Raw genomic sequence first — 22,544 nt, forward strand, 5'->3', positions numbered from 1 at the left:
TAAACCGAAGATCTCCTTAAGTTGTATATTGTTATCACAGAAAAGATGACATCACAGCTTTTCGTACGCCTCAATTTTTGTGTGATTTGTTTTATCGGTGAAAATGTTGCCCCGGTTTTTTTAGTATACTTTCTCGGTCATTGTACGGCCACACGTCTCATAACAAACTAGTCAGTTTGAATTAAGCGCCCATACTAAGAATCCTATATGCATTGCTGACTCAATTTTTTTGTTGTTGAGTACGACAGCGAAATAATCCAACCTGGGGCAAAGGAAAGTTGTCGTGTCTTTGGGCAATACATTTAAGGCGAAATCCCAAAATCATCCAATGATCTTGCAAAATGTCCAGTAAAAAGCGAACAATACTGGTCCCTATTTACTTGGTACAGGATCGATGGCTGAATTGCAGTACCCCCCCAACTACTGGGAGCTGGCGGCTGGTTGCGTTTCAAGCCGCATGCATAAATGAGATGAGTGACATCTGCTGCAGCATGGAGACCAAGCGAAGACTTGAGAAGAGGTGGGTGGGCGAGAGAGAGTGATCGCAGATCTGCTCCATCTCCTCTCCATCTCTCTGGAAGCAGCGGCAGTCGCGGGTCGTGCTCGCTCTCTCCTCCTGCTCTTCATCCCTCTCCCCCTGTAAGGATGACACCCACAAATTTGACCAAGCAGCGACGCTCTCAGTCTGGCTGGTGGCTCCTCACAGACACCCCACACGAATGTGCGTACCGGACCAGGAGGTGCCGTGTTTAAGGGAAAGGAGTAAGTGCTGAGCTATTTTTTTTTTTTTTTTTTTTACAGCTTATTTTATGGAGCTCAGAAGTCTTGTTTTGCATGCCAGTGTGCGGTATGGAGGATGTGAGTGATTGACAGCTGCGATTCATGACCACATCGTGTTGTTGTGCAGTAGCACTGTTATGTGGTCTGAAGATCACAATACAGATCCTTTTTTTTTTTTTTGCACATTTTACCATCACCCCCTCCACACTGTCAGGTTCATTTTGCAGTATATTTGTCTGTGGAAGTTGATGTGGACTCTTCATCCAAGTTGAAAAGAGTCAGTCAGTCACGGCATTGCACGCATGCAACTGTGGTTGTTTATGGCAGTGGTTCTCAAACGGGGGGACGCGTACCCCTGGGGGTACTTGAAGGTATGCCAAGGGGTACGTGAGATTTTTAAAAAATATTCTAAAAATAGCAACAGTTCAAAAATCCTCGGTGGGTAGAGCGGCCGTGCCAGCAACTTGAGGGTTGCAGGTTCGATCCCCGCTTCTGCCATCCTAGTCACTGTGGGGCGGTCTAGCTCGGTTGGTAGAGCGGCCGTGCCAGCAACTTGAGGGTTGCAGGTTCGATTGCCGCTTCCGCCATCCTAGTCACTGCCGTTGTGTCCTTGGGCAAGACACTTTACCCACCTGCTCCCAGTGCCACCCACACTGGTTTAAATGTAACTTAGATATTGGGTTTCACTATGTAAAGCGCTTTGAGTCACTAGAGAAAAGCGCTATATAAATATAATTCACTTCACTTCACTGCCGTTGTGTCCTTGGGCAAGACACTTTACCCACCTGCTCCCAGTGCCACCCACACTGGTTTAAAGGTAACTTAGATATTGGGTTTCACTATTAAAAGCACTTTGAGTCACTAGAGAAAAGTGCTATATAAATATAATTCACTTCACTTCACTGCCGTTGTGTCCTTGGGCAAGGCACTTCACCCACCTGCTCCCAGTGCTACCCACACTGGTTTAAATGTAACTTAGATATTGGGTTTCACCATGTAGAGCGCTTTGAGTCACTAGAGAAAAGCGCTATATAAATATAATTCACTTCACTTCACTGCCGTTGTGTCCTTGGGCAAGACACTTTACCCACCTGCTCCCAGTGCCACCCACACTGGTTTAAATGTAACTTAGATATTGGGTTTCACTATGTAAAGCGCTTTGAGTCACTAGAGAAAAGCGCTATATAAATATAATTAACTTCACTTCACTGCCGTTGTGTCCTTGGGCAAGACACTTTACCCACCTACTCCCAGTGCCACCCACACTGGTTTAAAGGTAACTTAGATATTGGGTTTCACTATTAAAAGCACTTTGAGTCACTAGAGAAAAGTGCTATATAAATATAATTCACTTCACTTCACTGCCGTTGTGTCCTTGGGCAAGACACTTTACCCACCTGCTCCCAGTGCCACCCACACTGGTTTAAATGTAACTTAGATATTGGGTTTCACTATGTAAAGCGGTTTGAGTCACTAGAGAAAAGCGCTATATAAATATAATTCACTTCACTTCACTGCCGTTGTGTCCTTGGGCAAGACACTTTACCCACCTGCTCCCAGTGCCACCCACACTGGTTTAAATGTAACTTAGATATTGGATTTCACTATGTAAAGCGCTTTGAGTCACTAGAGAAAAGCGCTATATAAATATAATTCACTTCACTTCACTGCCGTTGTGTCCTTGGGCAAGACACTTTACCCACCTGCTCCCAGTGCCACCCACACTGGTTTAAATGTAACTTAGATATTGGGTTTCACTATGTAAAGCGCTTTGAGTCACTAGAGAAAAGCGCTATATAAATATAATTAACTTCACTTCACTGCCGTTGTGTCCTTGGGCAAGACACTTTACCCACCTGCTCCCAGTGCCACCCACACTGGTTTAAAGGTAACTCAGATATTGGGTTTCACTATTAAAAGCACTTTGAGTCACTAGAGAAAAGTGCTATACAAATATAATTCACTTCACTTCACTGCCGTTGTGTCCTTGGGCAAGACACTTTACCCACCTGCTCCCAGTGCCACCCACACTGGTTTAAATGTAACTTAGATATTGGGTTTCACTATGTAAAGCGCTTTGAGTCACTAGAGAAAAGCGCTATATTAATATAATTCACTTCACTTCACTTCACTGCCGTTGTGTCCTTGAGCAAGACACTTTACCCACCTGCTCCCAGTGCCACCCACACTGGTTTAAATGTAACTTAGATATTGGGTTTCGCTATGTAAAGCGCTTTGAGTCACTAGAGAAAAGCGCTATATAAATATAATTCACTTCCCTGCCGTTGTGTTCTTGGGCAAGGCACTTTACCCACCTGCTCCCAGTGCCACCCACACTGGTTTAAATGTAACTTAGATATTGGGTTTCACTATTAAAAGCGCTTTGAGTCACTAGAGAAAAGCGCTATATAAATATAATTCACTTCACTTCACTGCCGTTGTGTCCTTGGGCAAGACACTTCACCCACCTGCTCCCAGTGAAACCCACACTGGTTTAAAAATGTAACTTTGATATATAGCGCTTTGAGTCACTTTGAGAAAAGCGCTATATAAATACACTTCACTTCACTAGATATATTTATGGATAAAAACTTCAACAAAATATGAATGTAAGTTCATAAACTGTGAAAAGAAATGCAACAATGCAATATTCAGTGTTGACAGCTAGATTTTTTGTGGACATGTTCCATAAATATTGATGTTAAAGATTTCTTTTTTTGTGAAGAAATGTTTAAAATGAAGTTCATGGATCTCTATTACAATCCCCAAAGAGGGCACTTTAAGTTGGTGATTACTTCTATGTGTAGAAATCTTTATTTATAACTGAATAACTTGTTTATTTTTCAACAAGTTTTTATTTAAGGGAATAAGCGGTAGAAAATGGATGGATATTTATTTATTTTTATATATATTTTTTCCAAATAGTTCAAGAAAGACCACTACAAATGAGCAATATTTTGCAGTGATATACAATTTAATAAATCAGAAACTGATGACATAGTGCTGTATTTTACTTCTTTATCTCTTTTTTTCAACCAAAAATGCTTTGATTAGGGGGTACTTGAATTAAAAAAATGTTCACGGGGTACATCACTGAAAAAAAGGTTGAGAACCACTGCCCTAGAGAATGAAGAGTGCTTTCTCCGTATGTCAACATAAAATCCAGCTTACCCAAAACAGAGCGGCCAGACTAGCTCTCCATTGCTTATTTAGGACTGGCATTGAGATCATGCATCATGATTTGTCATGGTTAAAAGTTGATGAAAGACTGGCTTGTAGTTTGATTCTATTTTTAAAAATGATCTATACACACCATAAACCCTCATATCTGTATTCCCAGCTCTTGCTTGCCAGTGACAGTCACAACTACAGTACCAGGCTAGCCCTAAGAGGTGCTCTCACACGTCTTAAACCCAAAAGCGATGTTTTGAAAAAGACTGTAATGTATCGGGCAATCACTTACTGGAATCGACTTCCACAATATCTGCTATCAATCACCAGCATAGTGGGCTTTAAGAATAAACTAAAAGGAGAAGTATTGCGTAAAGAGATTATTTTAGATTGTACCTAATGTCATGACTGTTTTTTATTGACTATTGAGTATTTTATTGATTATGGGATAAGCAGCAGAAAATGGATGGATGATACTTTTTCGTCACTTATTGTTTGTCTTTGGTACACTAATGTCAATCAATCAATCAATGTTTACTTATATAGCCCTAAATCACTAGTGTCTCAAAGGGCTGCACAAACCACTACGACATCCTCGGTAGGCCCACATAAGGGCAAAGAAAACTCACACCCAGTGGGACGTCGGTGACAATGATGACTATGAGAACCTTGGAGAGGAGGAAAGCAATGGATGTCGAGCGGGTCTAACATGATACTGTGAAAGTTCAATCCATAATGGATCCAACACAGTCGCGAGAGTCCAGTCCAAAGCGGATCCAACACAGCAGCGAGAGTCCCGTTCATAGCGGAGCCAGCAGGAAACCATCCCAAGCGGAGGCGGATCAGCAGCGCAGAGATGTCCCCAGCCGATACACAGGCAAGCAGTACATGGCCACCGGATCGGACCGGACCCCCTCCACAAGGGAGAGTGGGACATAGAAGAAAAAGAAAAGAAACGGCAGATCAACTGGTCTAAAAAGGGAGTCTATTTAAAGGCTAGAGTATACAAATGAGTTTTAAGGTGAGACTTAAATGCTTCTACTGAGGTGGCATCTCGAACTTTTACCGGGAGGGCATTCCAGAGTACTGGAGCCCGAACGGAAAACGCTCTATAGCCCGCAGACTTTTTTTGGGGTTTGGGAATCACTAATAAGCCGGAGTCCTTTGAACGCACATTTCTTGCCGGGACATATGGTACAATACAATCGGCAAGATAGGATGGAGCTAGACCGTGTAGTATTTTATACGTAAGTAGTAAAACCTTAAAGTCACATCTTAAGTGCACAGGAAGCCAGTGCAGGTGAGCCAGTACAGGCGTAATGTGATCAAACTTTCTTGTTCTTGTCAAAAGTCTAGCAGCCGCATTTTGTACCAACTGTAATCTTTTAATGCTAGACATGGGGAGACCCGAAAATAATACGTTACAGTAGTCGAGACGAGACGTAACAAACGCATGGATACTGATCTCAGCGTTTTTAGTGGACAGAATGGAGCAAATTTTAGCAATATTACGGAGATGAAAGAAGGCCGTTTTAGTAACGCTTTTAATGTGTGCCTCAAAGGAGAGAATTGGGTCGAAGATAATACCCAGATTCTTTACCGTGTCGCCTTGTTTAATTGTTTGGTTGTCAAATGTTAGAGGGTATATTTTAGGCCATTGGTTCCTTTGTTTTATTTTTGCAAAAATGTATACAGTATATCTATTTTTATATTGCGATTTTTATCTTTGGTATGAAAATTATTATGTAACAACATTCATTAGTATTTTTTGTTTCTTTGTTGTTGCTATTTTTGTATTATGACAATTTATCATTGGTTCATGTTGTACTGCATTTTAATCGTTTGTTCTGTGGTTGTGTGATGTTTTTTGCCTTGGACCCCAGGAAGAATAGTCTCCACTGCGGTGTAGACTAATGGGGATCCTTAATAAACTAAACTAAACATCCCCATTCGGTGCCACACCATCAAAAATGCCGAGGCAAACATTTCCAGATCAACACCGTGTGAAAAAAATAGTAAACAACAAAAGGAGATAATGTCCGCAGGAACCTACCACATAGCGAAGGACATACACTATTTAATTTCCTATTACGCAGCTAATTTTTGTATTTTACTTCTTTTATCTCTATTTTTCAACCAAAAATGCTTTGCTCTGATTAGGGGGTACTTGAATTTAAAAAAATGTTCACAGGGGGTACATCACTGAAAAAAAGGTTGAGAACCACTGCTCTAGAGAATGAAGAGTGCTTTCTCCGCATGTCAACATCTCCATTCGGTGCCACACCATCAAAATGCCGAGGCAAACATTTCCAGATCAACACCGTGTGAAAAAAATAGTCAACAACAAAAGGAGATAACGTCCGCAGGAACCTACCACATAGCGAAGGACATACACTATTTAATTTCCTATTATGCAGCAAATTTTTATTTTCATTTTGTATTTTACTTCTTTACCTCTCTTTTTTTCAACCAAAAACGCTTTGCTCTTATTAGGGGGTACTTGAATTAAAAAAATGTTCACATGGGGTACATCACTGAAAAAAAGGTTGAGAACCACTGTCCTAGAGAATGAAGAGTGCGTTCTCCGTATGTCAACATCTCCATTCGGTGCCACACCATCAAAATGCCGAGGCAAACATTTCCAGATCAACACAGTGTGAAAAAAATAGTCAACAACAAAAGGAGATAACGTCCACAGGAACCTACCACATAGCGAAGGACATACACTATTTAATTTCCTATTACGCAGCTAATTTTTATTTTCATTTTGTATTTTACTTCTTTACCTCTCTTTTTCAACCAAAAATGCTTTGCTCTGATTAGGGGGTACTTGAATTAAAAAAAATGTGCACAGGGGGTACATCACTGAAAAAAAGGTTGAGAACCACTGCTCTAGAGAATGAAGAGTGCTTTCTCCGCATGTCAACATCTCCATTTGGTGCCACACCATCAAAATGCCGAGGCAAACATTTCCAGATCAACACCGTATGAAAAAATAGTCAACAACAAAAGGAGATAACGTCCACAGGAACCTACCACATAGCGAAGGACATACACTATTTAATTTCCTATTACGCAGCTAATTTTTGTATTTTACTTCTTTTATCTCTCTTTTTCAACCAAAAATGCTTTGCTCTGATTAGGGGGTACTTGAATTAAAAAAAATGTTCACAGGGGGTACATCACTGAAAAAAGGTTGAGAACCACTGCTCTAGAGAATGAAGAGTGCTTTCTCCGCATGTCAACATCTCCATTCGGTGCCACACCATCAAAATGCCGAGGCAAACATTTCCAGATCAACACCGTGTGAAAAAAATAGTCAACAACAAAAGGAGGTAACGTCCGCAGGAACCTACCACATAGCGAAGGACATACACTATTTAATTTCCTATTACGCAGCTAATTTTTGTATTTTACTTCTTTTATCTCCCTTTTTCAACCAAAAATGCTTTGCTCTGATTAGGGGGTACTTGAATTAAAAAAAATGTTCACAGGGGGTACATCACTGAAAAAAAGGTTGAGAACCACTGCTCTAGAGAATGAAGAGTGCTTTCTCCGGATGTCAACATCTCCATTCGGTGCCACACCATCAAAATGCCGAGGCAAACATTTCCAGATCAACACCGTGTGAAAAAAATAGTCAACAACAAAAGGAGATAACGTCCGCAGGAACCTACCACATAGCGAAGGACATACACTATTTAATTTCCTATTACGCAGCTAATTTTTGTATTTTACTTCTTTTATCTCTCTTTTTCAACCAAAAATGCTTTGCTCTGATTAGGGGGTACTTGAATTTAAAAAAATGTTCACAGGGGGTACATCACTGAAAAAAAGGTTGAGAACCACTGCTCTAGAGAATGAAGAGTGCTTTCTCCGTATGTCAACATCTCCATTCGGTGCCACACCATCAAAAATGCCGAGGCAAACATTTCCAGATCAACACCGTGTGAAAAAAATAGTCAACAACAAAAGGAGATAATGTCCGCAGGAACCTACCACATAGCGAAGGACATACACTATTTAATTTCCTATTATGCAGCAAATTTTTATTTTCATTTTGTATTTTACTTCTTTACCTCTCTTTTTTTCAACCAAAAATGCTTTGCTCTTATTAGGGGGTACTTAAATTTAAAAAAATGTTCACAGGGGGTACATCACTGAAAAAAAGGTTGAGAACCACTGCTCTAGAGAATGAAGAGTGCTTTCTCCGCATGTCAACATCTCCATTCGGTGCCACACCATCAAAATGCCGAGGCAAACATTTCCAGATCAACACCGTGTGAAAAAAATAGTCAACAACAAAAGGAGGTAACGTCCGCAGGAACCTACCACATAGCGAAGGACATACACTATTTAATTTCCTATTACGCAGCTAATTTTTGTATTTTACTTCTTTTATCTCTCTTTTTCAACCAAAAATGCTTTGCTCTGATTAGGGGGTACTTGAATTAAAAAAAATGTTCACAGGGGGTACATCACTGAAAAAAGGTTGAGAACCACTGCCCTAGAGAATGAAGAGTGCTTTCTCCGTATGTCAACATCTCCATTCGGTGCCACACCATCAAAATGCAGAGGCAAACATTTCCAGATCAACACCGTGTGAGAAAAAAATAGTCAACAACAAAAGGAGGTAACGTCCGCAGGAACCTACCACATAGCGAAGGACATACACTATTTAATTCCCTATTACGCAGCTAATTTTTGTATTTTACTTCTTTTATCTCTCTTTTTCAACCAAAAATGCTTTGCTCTGATTAGGAGGTACTTGAATTAAAAAAAATGTTCACAGGGGGTACATCACTGAAAAAAGGTTGAGAACCACTGCCCTAGAGAATGAAGAGTGCTTTCTCCGCATGTCAACATCTCCATTCGGTGCCACACCATCAAAATGCCGAGGCAAACATTTCCAGATCAACACCGTGTGAAAAAAATAGTCAACAACAAAAGGAGATAACGTCCGCAGGAACCTACCACATAGCGAAGGACATACACTATTTAATTTCCTATTACGCAGCTAATTTTTATTTTCATTTTGTATTTTACTTCTTTACCTCTCTTTTTCAACCAAAAATGCTTTGCTCTGATTAGGGGGTACTTGAATTAAAAAAAATGTGCACAGGGGGTACATCACTGAAAAAAAGGTTGAGAACCACTGCTCTAGAGAATGAAGAGTGCTTTCTCCGCATGTCAACATCTCCATTTGGTGCCACACCATCAAAATGCCGAGGCAAACATTTCTAGATCAACACCGTGTGAAAAAAATAGTCAACAACAAAAGGAGATAACGTCCGCAGGAACCTACCACATAGCGAAGGACATACACTATTTAATTTCCTATTACGCAGCTAATTTTTGTATTTTACTTCTTTTATCTCTCTTTTTCAACCAAAAATGCTTTGCTCTGATTAGGGGGTACTTGAATTTAAAAAAATGTTCACAGGGGGTACATCACTGAAAAAAGGTTGAGAACCACTGCTCTATGGTAACAGCAGCATTTTTCAAGGCTACTGAAACGCTAAAAAAAAAGAAGCGTGCGGTTTATCTGCTGCTTACATATTAAAGCAGGGGTCCCCAAACTACGGCCCGGGGCCCAGATACAGCCCGGCAGCGTCCAAAATCCGGCCCGCGGGTAGACCTGAATAAAAAAATTAAAAACTTTCATTTATTATAATTTTATTATTATTATTATTATTATTTTAATCTGTTCTTTCTAGCCCATCCATCAATCCATTTTCTACCGCCTGTTACTCTCAGGGATACCTGAGAGTAATCATATTGTCGAAAAATGCATTTTCCCATCGATAACATGACGTCATCACGTGCACGCTCTTTCAGTCATTAAGTGCACGAGGGGGGAAAAAAAGGCAAAATCGTTGGGGCAACGTAATATAGACTCAGAGTGTAGTGAAGTCAATTGTATTTATATAGCGCTTTTCTCTAGTGACTCAAAGCGCTTTACATAGTGAAACCCAATATCTATGTTACAATTAAACCAGTGTGGGGGCACTGGGAGCAGGTGGGTAAAGTGTCTTGCTCAAGGACACAATGGCAGTGACTAGGATGGCGGAAGCGGGAATTGAACCTGCAACCCTCAAGTTGCTGGCACGGCCACTCTACCAACCGAGCTATACCGCCCGGTAGAGTTATTAAACATCAGTGGACATGTGACTTGTTTTTGTTTATATATATATATATATATATATATATATATATATATATATATATATATGTATATATATATATATATGTATATATATATATATATATACATACATACACAGTGGGGCAAAAAAGTATTTAGTCAGCCACTTAAAATGACGACAGAGGTCTGTAATTTTCATCGTAGGTACACTTCAACTGTGACAGACAGAATGTGAAAAAAAAATCCAGGAATTTACATTGTAGGAATTTTAAAGAATTTATTTGTAAATTATGGTGGAAAAGAAGTATTTGGTCACTTCAAACAAGGAAGATCTTTGGCTCTCACAGACCTGTAACTTCTTCTTTACGAAGCTCTTCTGTCCTCCGCTCGTTACCTGTATTAATGGCACTTGTTTGAACTGGTTATCTGTATAAAAGACACCCGTCCACAGCCTCAAACAGTCAGACTCCAAAGTCCACCATGGCCAAGACCAAAGATCTGTCGAATGACACCAGGAAAAGAATTGTAGACCTGCACCAGACTGGGAAGAGTGAATCTACAATAGGCAAGCAGCTTGGTGTGAAAAAAAATCAACTGTGGAAGCAATTATCAGAAAATGGAAGACATTCAAGACCACTGATAATCTCCCTCGATCTGGGGCTCCACGCAAGATCTCATCCCGTGGGGTCAAAATAATCATGAGAACGGTGAGCAAAAATCCCAGAACCACACTGGGGGACCTGGTGAATGACCTGCAGTGAGCTGGGACCAAAGTAACAAAGGTTACCATCAGTAACACACTACGCCGACAGGGAATCAAATCCTGCAGTGCCGGACGTGTCCCCCTGCTTAAGTCAGTCCATGTCCAGGCCCGTCTGAAGTTTGCCAGAGAGCACATGGATGATACAGCAGAGGATTGGGAGAATGTCATGTGGTCAGATGAAACCAAAATAGAACTTTTTGGTATAAACTCAACTCGTTGTGTTTGGAGGAAGAATAATACTGAGTTGCATCCCAAGAACACCATAACTACTGTGAAGCATGGGGGTTTGAACATCATGCTTTGGGGCTGTTTTTCTGCTAAGGGGACAGGACGATTGATCCGTGTTAAGGAAAGAATGAATGGGGCCATGTATCGTGAGATTTGGAGCCAAAACCTCCTTCCATCAGTGAGAGCTTTGAATGGTTGACTAAATACTTATTTTCCACCATAATTTACAAATAAATTCTTTGAAATTCCAACAATGTGAATTCCTGGATTTTTTTTTTCAAATTCTGTCTCTCACAGTTGAAGTGTACCTATGATGAAAATTACAGACCTCTGTCATCATTTTAAGTGGGAGAACTTGCACAATCGGTGGCTGACTAAATACTTTTTTGCCCCACTGTGTGTGTGTGTGTGTGTGTGTATATATATATATATATATATATATATATATATATATATATATATATATATATATATATATATATATATATATATATATATATCTGCAGTATGATGATTCTCTGTGTCTACATTAAAACATTCTTCTTCATACTGCATTAATACATGCTCATTTTAAACTTTCATGCAGAGAGGGAAACCACAACTAAGTCAATTGAGCAAAAGTGTATTTATTAAACAGTTATTAAGCAGTGGCACAAACATTCATGTCATTTCCAAATAGAAAGTGCGAGATTGTCAGAGACATTTTAAAACAAGCTGTGAGTGCACTTTTGTGCATGATGTCACACAAGATATTTCAATATAAAAATGAGCTGCATAATAGGAAATCAAATAGTGTCCGTCCTTCGCTATGTGGTAGGTTCCTGCGGACATTATCTCCTTTTGTTGTTGACTATTTTTTTCGGGCAGTTTGATGGTGTGGCACCGAATTGATATATTGACATGCGGAGTAAGCACTCTTCATTCTCTAGCAGGTGACCTTTCAAATGATGCTACATATTAGCAGTGATGCTACTTTTTGTAGCAACACTTTTGCCCCACACTTGACAAATTACGGTTGTCTGTTCGACATATTCCCGCTTGAAGCCAAACCACCGCCTGACGATGGACCCCCTGCTGTTTTTCTTGGGAATTAATTCATCCTTCATTTTTTAGCAGATTCGCACCTTCTTTCTCTCGTATTACCACTCGCACGGCTCCGCTAGCATCACAGCTAACGTTACCCATGCTGCTACCTCTCTATACACGTATGTGACGTATGTAAGAAGGTGCGATTGCTGTCTGTGAGGAGAGACAAGAAAGAGTGAGAAGAGCTAAAAGCAACTGCGTGAGAACGTATACTCGAATATCCCGATATAGTCATTTTCTATATGGCACAGAGACAAACCCGTGATATATCGAGTATATCAACACATCGCCCAGTCCTAATTGCTTTCTTTAATTCGATGACTTTCATCCACTTCTTCTTCGCAGCACTCTCTTTCACTCTCACTTTCTTCCTTCTAATGTTTGGAAAACAAAGTTATGTCGATCTCTAGCAATAGGCTAATGCTAGCAATTGAGACTGGATGTTTTGGTAGCATCTTAATTCTGAGAATCGTTAAACCAACAAGCAGTAGAGAGGCTCCTAACTCAAATTTATGCTCTCAATTAAATGCACAACAATAAGTACAACTTGTTAATTGGGGCGGTATAGCTCGGTTGGTAGAGTGGCCGTGCCAGCAACTTGAGGGTTGCAGGTTCGATTCCCGCTTCCGCCATCCTAGTCACTGCCGTTGTGTCCTTGGGCAAGACACTTTACCCACCTGCTCCCAGTGCCACCCACACTGGTTTAAAATGTAACTTAGATATTGGGTTTGTAAAGCGCTTTGAGTCACTAGAGAAAAGCACTATATAAATATACTTCACTTCACACTTCACAATTGGGGTACACGTCAGCTGTGTTACCATACGTATTCCTTTCATTGGTACAAATAACATTTCGTTATTTTTAAAATCCACTGGCTTTATTTAGGCCTACTTAGTAGCGCAGTCAAGGTGTTGAGGGGTTCCGGTTTGGTGGCTGCAGGATTAGGTCTCTGCTTTTTTGCAGATGATGTGGTCCTGATGGCTTCATCTGGCCAGGATCTTCAGCTCTCACTGGATCGGTTCGCAGCCGATTGTGAAGCTACTGGGATGAGAATCAGCACCTCCAAGTCTGAGTCCATGGTTCTCGCCCGGAAAAGGGTGGAGTGCCACCTCCGGGTTGGGGAGGAGATCTTGCCCCAAGTCGAAAAGGTTCAAGTACCTCGGAGTCTTGTTCACGAGTGAGGGAAGAGTGGATGGTGAGATCGACAGGCTTCGGTATTCAGTATTGCGGACGCTGTATCGATCCGTTGTGGTGAAGAAGGAGCTGAGCCGGAAGGCAAAGCTCTCAATTTACCGGTCGATCTACGTTCCCATCCTCACCTATGGTCATGAGCTTTGGGAAAAGGAAAAGATCACGGGTACAAGCGGTCGAAATGAGTTTCCTCCGCCGGGTGGGATAGGGTGAGAAGGTCTACCATCTGGGGGGGAGCTCTGAGTAAAGCCGCTGCTCCTCCACATGGAGAGGAGCCAAATGAGGTGGTTCGGGACTCTGGTCAGGATGCCACCCGAGCGCGTTCCTAGGGAGGTGTTTAGGGCACGTCCAACCGGTAGGAGGCCACGGGGAAGACCCAGGACACGTTGGGAAGACTATGTCTCACGGCATGCCTGGGAACGCCTCGGGATCCCCCCGGGAAGAACTGAACGAATTGGCTGGGGAGAGGGAAGTCTGGGCTTCTCTGCTTAGGCTGCTGCCCCCGTGTACCGACCTCGGATAAGCGGAAGAAGATGGATGGATGGATGGATGGATGGATAGTAGCAAAGATACTGTATGTATATTTCCACATGTACAGTAAGCATCACATTTTTCCCTTTTTGTTTAAGTCAAAACATTCCATTTTAGACTTAGTACATGAGAAGACAAAGTTTTTGAGGGGATATACCTTTTTTCCAGCAAGTCTCTTGAAGGGGAACTGCACTTTTTTTTTTTTTTTTGCCTAACACAACCATTATGAAAGACAAGAAGACGGATGTATTTTTTTTTAATGTATTCTAAATATTAAATATGATCAGAAGTCAGCTAACAATGGAGCCTAAGGGAGCCGCTCTATTCAGCCTATGAAGCCCTTAAAATCCTCCCAACAACTCCAGTTTTATAAGTCCATCCATTTTCTACCGCTTATTCCCTTTGGGGTCGCAGGGGGCGTTGGTGCCTATCTCAGCTACAATCGTATATATGTAATATCTATATATTTAATGTAACAATAAGACCAACAAAACATCACAAATACAGATGATTGCTAAATTGTCAAAAACTGAAAAATAATGTTATTATTAGAGATGTGCGATAACGGCTTTTTTGCCGATATCCGATATTGTCCAACTCTTAATTACCGATTCCGATATCAACCGATACCGATATATACAGTCGTGGAATTAACACATTATAATGCCTCATTTTGTTGTGATGCCTCGCTGGATGCATTAAACAATGTAACAAGGTTTTCCAAAATAAATCAACTCAAGTTATGGAGGAAAAAAAATGCCAACATGGCACTGCCATATTTATTATTGAAGTCACAAAGTGCATTATTTTCTTTTTTTTAACATGCCTCAAAACAGCAGCTTGGAATTTGGGACATGCTCTCCCTGAGAGAGCATGAGGAGGTTGAGAGGGGCGGGGTTGAGGTGGGTGTATATTGTAGCGTCGCGGAAGAGTTAGTGCTGCAAGGGATTCTGGGTATTTGTTCTGTTGTGTTTATGTTCTGTTACGGTGCGGATAGTCTCCCGAAATGTGTTTGTCATTCTTGTTTGGTGTGGGTTCACAGTGTGGCGCATATTTGTAACAGTGTTAAAGTTGTTTATACGGCCACCCTCAGTGTGACCTGTATGGCTGTTGACCAAGTATGCCTTTTAAGGTTTATTGGCGCTCTGTACCTCTCCCTACATCCGTGTACACTGCGGCGTTTTAAAAAGTCATACATTTTTTGGAACACTTTTTGACACCGATACCGATAATTTCCGATATAACATTTTAAAGCATTTATCGGCCGATATTGTCGTACATCCCTAGTTATTTTACTAGTATCTGATACTTATACTTCAATGGCGGCCGCCGAGGAGATGAACGGCGCCAATTAGGCCGTTTTACTTGACAACTCCTTTTCATGTAGAGCTAAGAGCAGTCTTTTCTTGACGGAGAAATAAAGCAACACATGTACCAGAAAGGTTGGTATTAAAAGTTAAAAATAGCGTCTGACTTTAAGTCAATCAATCAATCAATCAATGTTTATTTTTATAGCCCTAAATCACAAATGTCTCAAAGGACTGTACAAACCATTACGACTACGACATCCTCAGAAGAACCCACAAAAGGGCAAGGAAAACTCACACCCAGTGGGCAGGGAGAATTCACATCCAGTGGGACGCCAGTGACAATGCTGACTATGAGAAACCTTGGAGAGGACCTCAGATGTGGGCAACCCCTCCCCCCTCTAGAGGACCGAAAGCAATGGATGTCGAGCGGGTCTAACATGATACTGTGAAAGTTCAATCCATAGTGGCTCCAACACAGCCGCAAGAGTTCAGTTCAAAGTGGATCCAAGACAGCAGCGAGAGTCCCGTCCACAGGAAACCATTCCAAGCGGAGGCGGATCAGCAGCGTAGAGCTGTCCCCTACCGATACACAGGCGAGCGGTCCATCCTGGGTCCCGACGAGCGGTCCATCCTGGGTCTTGACTCTGGACAGCCAGTACTTCATCCATGGTCATCGGACCGGACCCCCTCCATATGGGAGGGGGGTACATAGGAGAAAAAAGAAAAGAAGCGGCAGATCAACTGGTCTAAAAATGAGGTCTACTTAAAGGCTAGAGTATACAGATGAGTTTTAAGGTGAGACTTAAATGCTTCTACTGAGGTAGCATCTCGAACTGTTACCGGGAGGGCATTCCAGAGTACTGGAGCCCGAACGGAAAACGCTCACACCACTCACACATTATTCAAGTGACTTCTTCTGTAGGGTTACAATACATTATCCATCTATCCACCCATTTTCTACCGCTTGTCCCTTTTGGGGTCGCTGAAGCCTATCTCAGCTGCATTCGGGTGGAAGGCGGGGTACACCCTGGACAAGTCTCCACCTCATCACAGGGCCAACACAGATAGACAGACAACATTCACACACTAGGGCCAATACAGTGTTGCCAATCAACCTATCCCCAGGTGCATGTCTTTGGAGGTGGGAGGAAGCCGGAGTACCCGGAGGGAACCCACGCAGTCACGGGGAGAACATGCAAACTGCACTGACTCCAAGTACATTGTGACATTTACCTTTGCAGTCGATCCGGCAAAACTCAGGGATGCAAAGCCTTTGTCTTCTTTCTTCTCTTCTGCTCCTCCTCATCTCTGACTCACACCACTCACACATTATTCAATCCACCAAAAAGATCTGCTCCACTCAGGCCACGGTGTACCTTTCTGTGCTTTTGTGTGCGCAATCCTATTAATAAATCATTTATGTCGGAGCAACATCCCATGCACTGCAGCATACGTTACATAATGCCGCGCAAAAGTAAACAAGCAATGGGTCTCCTTCATCAGTGTTTTTTTTTTTTGGGGAAGAAATGTGATTAGATGTTTTTTTGTATTGGAAGTGTCAAACAGTCTAAGACAGACCTGGGCAAATTAAGGCCCGGGGGCCACATGTGGGCACGTTGAGCTTTTCAATCTGGCCCGCCGGACATTCCCAAATAGTTTTTTTCGATCTTTAAGATGAAAACTGTAGCTGCCATTTTTATGTGCAGTCATGTTTTCTAATGACCGGAAGTCTTGAACTATACGAAGTATTCCAATGGTGGGAATCGATGCTTATGGATGATATACCAGTTACTATGGTCATTTAATTAGTTACTATGGTCATTTAATTAGTTACTATGGTCATTTAATTAGTTACTATGGTCATCTAATTAGTTACTATGGTCATTTAATTAGTTACTATGGTCATCTAATTAGTTACTATGGTCATTTAATTAGTTACTATGGTCATCTAATTAGTTACTATGGTCATCTAATTGGTTACTATGGTCATCTAATTAGTTACTTTGGTTATCTAATTAGTTACTATGGTCATATAATTGGTTACTATGGTCATCTAATTAGTTACTTTGGTCATCTAATTGGTTACTATGGTCATTTAATTAGTTAGTATGGTCATCTAATTAGTTACTTTGGTCATCTAATTAGTTACTATGGTCATCTAATTAGTTACTTTGGTCATCTAATTAGTTACTATGGTCATCTAATTCGTTACTATGGTCATCTAATTAGTTACTTTGGTCATCTAATTAGTTACTATGGTCATCTAATTCGTTACTATGGTCCTCTAATTAGTTACTATGGTCGTCTAATTAGTTACTATGGTAATCTAATTAGTTACTATGGTCATCTAATTAGTTACTATGGTAATCTAATTAGTTACTATGGTCATCTACGTCCCCAAATGTTTTGACTCGGGGGGCTGCATTGGGTTAAAACAATTTGGCTGTGGCTATATATATATATATATATATATATATATATATATATATATACATACAAACCCCATTTCCATATAAGTTGGGAAATTGTGTTAGATGTAAATATAAACGGAATACAATGATTTGCAAATCCTTTTCAACCCATATTCAGTTGAATGCACTACAAAGACAAGATAATTGATGTTCAAACTCATAAACTTCATTTTTTTTGCAAATAATAATTAGCTTTGAATTTCATGGCTGCAACACGTGCCAAAGTAGTTGGGAAAGGGCATGTTCACCACTGTGTTACATCACCTTTTCTTTTAACAACACTCAATAAACGTTTAGGGAACTGAGGAAACTAATTGTTGAAGCTTTGAAAGTGGAATTCTTTCCCATTCTTGTTTTATGTAGAGCTTCAGTCGTTCAACAGTCCGGGGTCTCCACTGTCGTATTTTACGCTTCATAATGCGCCACACATTTTCGATGGAAGACATCTCTGGACTGCAGGCGGGCCAGGAAAGTACCCGCACTCTTTTTTTACGAAGCCACGCTGTTGTAACACTTGTCTTGCTGAAATAAGCAGGGGCGTCCATGATAACATTGCTTGGATGACAACATATGTTGACCCAAAACCTGGATGGACCTTTCAGCATTAATGGTGCCTTCACAGATGTGTAAGGTACCCATGCCTTGGGCACTAATACACCCCCATACCATCACAGATGCTGGCTTTCGAACACTGCGCCTATAACAATACGAATGGTTATTTTCCTCTTTGTTCTGGAGGAAACTGCGTCCTCTGTTTCCAAATATAATTTGAAATGTGGACTCGTCAGACCACAGAACACCTTTCCACTTTGCATCAGTCCATCTTAGGTGAGCTCGGGCCCAGCCAAGCCGGCGACATTTCAGGATGTTGTTGATAAATGGGTTTGGCTTTGCATAGTAGAGTTTTAACTTTCACTTACAGATGTAGCGACCAACTGTAGTTACTGACAGTGTTTTAATGAAGTGTTCCTGACCCCATGTGGTGATATCCTTTACACACAGATGTCGTTTTTTTATGCAGTACCGCCTGAGGCATCAAAAGTTCGTAATATCATCGCTTACGTGCAGTGATCGCTCCAGATTCTCTGAACTTTTTGATGATTTTACGCACCGTAGATGGTAAAATCCCTAAATTCCTTGCAATAGCTTGTTAAAAAATGTTGTTCCAAAACTGTTTGATAATTTGCTTACAAAGTGGTGACTCTCACCCCATCCTTTTTTTGTGAATTACTTAGCATTTCATGGAAGCTGCTTTTATACCCAATCATGGCACCCACCTGTTCCCAATTAGCCTGCACACCTGTGGGATGTTCCATATAGGTGTTTGATGAGCATTCCTGAACTTTATCAGTATTTATTGCCTCCTTTCCCAACTTCTTTGTCACGTGTTGCTGTCATCAAATTCTAAAGTTAATGATTATTTGCAAAAGAAAAACGTTTATCAGTTTGAACATCAAATATGTTGTCTTTGTAGCATATTCAACTGAATATGGGTTGAAAATGATTTGCAAATCATTGTATTCCGTTTATATTTACATCTAACACAATTTCCCAACTCATATGGAAACGGAGTTTGTACACGGGAGATAATTTACCACGGTTGCAGTTCAGAGAAATAACCACAGTAAGCTTCCTATTTCAGTGTGCTAAAAGAGAGAGTTTATAAGTTGATTGATTGATTGATTGATACTTTTATTAGTAGATTGCACAGTACAGTACATATTCCGTACAATTGACCACTAAATGGTAACACCCGAATAAGTTTTTCAACTTGTTTAAGTCGGGGTCCACGTTAATCAATTCATGGTACAAATATCTAGTTAAAGTTTAGGACGTTTGGGCGCTCACGTTGCCGGTAAATGGGACGAGTGTGCAAACCGCAGCTAGCACGTGTGTTTGTTTGCTGCACAGTGACTTCATGAACAGCAGGTTTAGTCACGTATTAGTTAACTTTGTTAAAGACACCCTCTCCCCTGTGACTGTTTACTATTTGGAGAGCGAGTGTGGAACATTGTAAAGAGTTTAGTTGTGTGCTATCGTGGCTACATTGCTTCGAGGGAAGTGGACAGCGCAAGTTGGGGAGGTAGCGTGTGAGTGGGGACGAGTGTATGAGTGTAATTATAATGTGTTTATTTTTGTCTGGTTATTGTATGTTTATGTGGTCCATCCATCCATTTCCTACCGCTTATTCCCTTTTGGGGTAGCGGGGGGCGCTGGCGCCTATCTCAGCTACGATCGGGCGGAAGACGGAGTACACCCTGGACAAGTCGCCACCTCATCACAGGGCCAACACAGATAGACAGACAACATTCACACACTAGGGCCAATTTAGTGTTGCCAATCAACCTATCCCCAGGTGCATGTCTTTGGAAGTGGCAGGGGCCTATCCCCAGGTGCATGTCTTTGGAAGTGGCAGGGGCCTATCCCCAGGTGCATGTCTTTGGAAGTGGGAGGAAGCCGGAGTACCCGGAGGGAACCCACGCAGTCACGGGGAGAACATGCAAACTCCACACAGAAAGATCCCAAGCCTGGATTTGAACCCAGGACTGCAGGAGCTTTGTATTGTGAGGCAGACGCACTAAACCCTCTGCCACCGTGAAGCCCTGTTTATGTGGTGTGTATAGTAAATTGTTCAACTATATAAGCCGCCTCCTCTCACTCTCTCTTAGACTAGATTTATTGGGTAAATAGTGAATAATCGGATCATCCCCACAAGGTAAAATACAGTCCTTTACAGGCTCCTGTACGTTGTTTTTTTTTTTTTATTAAATGTGCTTTTCATGATGGTACCTTACATCACACTCAAATTTAAAAGCGCATGCCTTTGGTAAACACCGGAGTGAGAAGAGATTTTAAAATAATTAGTGCATGCTTACTTTTACTGCATGCCTTTGGTAAGCGCAGGAGTGAGAAGAGGTTTTAAAATAATTAGTGCATGCTTACTTTTACTGCATGCCTTTGCTAAATGCAGGAGTGAGAAGAGGTTTTAAATGAATTAGCGCCCTGGCGGCAATTCAAGGAAATACGGTAGATGTCCGGAAAAGGGTGGAGTGCCATCTCCGGGTTGGGGAGGAGACCCTGCCCCAAGTGGAGGAGTTCAAGTACCTAGGAGACTTGTTCACGAGTGGGGGAAGAGTGGATCGTGAGATCGACAGGCGGATCGGTGCGGCATCTTCAGTAATGCGGACGTTGTACCGATCCGTTGTGGTGAAGAAGGAGCTGAGCCGGAAGGCAAAGCTCTCAATTTACCGGTCGATCTACGTTCCCATCCTCACCTATGGTCATGAGCTTTGGGTCATGACCGAAAGGATAAGATCACGGGTACAAGCGGCCGAAATGAGTTTCCTCCGCCGTGTGGCGGGTCTCTCCCTTAGAGATAGGGTGAGAAGCTCTGCCATCCGGGAGGAACTCAAAGTAAAGCCGCTGCTCCTCCACATGGAGAGGAGCCAGATGAGGTGGTTCGGGCATCTGGTCAGGATGCCACCCAAACGCCTCCCTAGGGAGGTGTTTAGGGCACGTCCAACCGGTAGGAGGCCACGGGGAAGACCCAGGACACGTTGGGAAGACTATGTCTCCCGGCTGGCCTGGGAACGCCTCGGGATCCCCCGGGAAGAGCTAGACGAAGTGGCTGAGGAGAGGGAAGTCTGGGTTTCCCTGCTTAGGCTGTTGCCCCCGCGACCCGACCTTGGATAAGCGGAAGATGATGGATGGATGGATGGATGGACGGTAGATGTCTTTCTTTCATGAAGACAAGAATATAAGTTGGTGTCTTACCTGATTCTGATGACTTGCATTGATCGGAATCAGACAGTAGCGACGATAACGTCCACATTTTCAAGTGGAGGAGAAAAAAAGTCTTTCTTTCCGTCCAAAACCACATGAAAGTGTTTGTTTTTGCCATCTTATTTGTCCAGCTTCCATACTCCCTTTTAGACACTTTACAAGAAATATATTGGCGGCAAACTCCGTAGCTTGTGTGCGCTAGCTTACCGAGACTCTTATTTTGTTAGCGCAGGCAGGATGAAGCAGCGCTTTTATTGTGAAGACAGGAACTGTGCGGGCGGTCTTTAGAGTTTTGACGGCGCGAAACTCTGTTGAAATGAAAAGTCTTTCTCGCCTTCCTGTCGGTCATTTTTTCTTAATAATGATCTGGCAGCAGCCAGCGTCATCTCACAAGAACCCCGGGGTGCCGTGAATGTCAATCAAGTGACTAAAGTGACATCTTGGGGAAGATTGATAATCGCTATTATTTAGGTCTATTTCTTTAATGGCTGGCTGGCGATGGACGGACACATCCTGCGCCGTCCCCCGCTTGAATCCACATTTATATAAGGAGGCCCTGACAGATTTAGAAGGTTTCTTCATATTATTCATGATTATCTGGCGGTGTTTTCTTTAGCTGCAAAGTGTGTCGCTCTGACACAGATGCTCCCGCCCGAGATCTCACCGACCACGTGTCGGTTATGTCCCGCTGATCACAGAAGGCCAGCAAAGACGGAACACATGCGGGGAAAGACCACGGTCAAAAACAGAAAGTGTAGCAGCCAGCATTGGAACATATATTGTACAGTATCAATCTTCTACTCCAATATGCGCATGATACTGTGCAGTATCAATCCTCTACTCCAATATGAGCATGATACTGTACAGTATCAATCCTCTACTCCAGTATGAGCATGATACTGTACAGTATCAATCCTCTACTCCAATATGAGCATGATACTGTGCAGTATCAATCCTCTACTCCAGTATGAGCATGATACTGTACATTATCAATCCTCTACTCCAATATGAGCATGATACTGTACAGTATCAATCCTCTACTCCAGTATGAGCATGATACTGTACAGTATCAATCCTCTACTCC

General features: G+C 41.9%; 1 protein-coding gene across 2 annotated transcripts in view; it reads left to right on the plus strand.

The window, feature by feature from the left end:
• Nucleotides 1-587: 587 nt before the first annotated feature.
• Nucleotides 588-22,544, plus strand: part of LOC133556752 (citron rho-interacting kinase) — a 152,570-nt gene continuing 130,613 nt past the window's right edge. For both annotated transcript variants that reach the window (XM_061906997.1, XM_061906998.1), the window contains exon 1: nt 588-762. The gene's annotated coding sequence lies outside the window, so the exon portion shown is untranslated. The remainder of the gene's footprint in view (nt 763-22,544) is intronic.

This window comes from Nerophis ophidion, linkage group LG07 (assembly GCF_033978795.1).
Source record: "Nerophis ophidion isolate RoL-2023_Sa linkage group LG07, RoL_Noph_v1.0, whole genome shotgun sequence".
Taxonomy (NCBI): domain Eukaryota; kingdom Metazoa; phylum Chordata; class Actinopteri; order Syngnathiformes; family Syngnathidae; genus Nerophis; species Nerophis ophidion.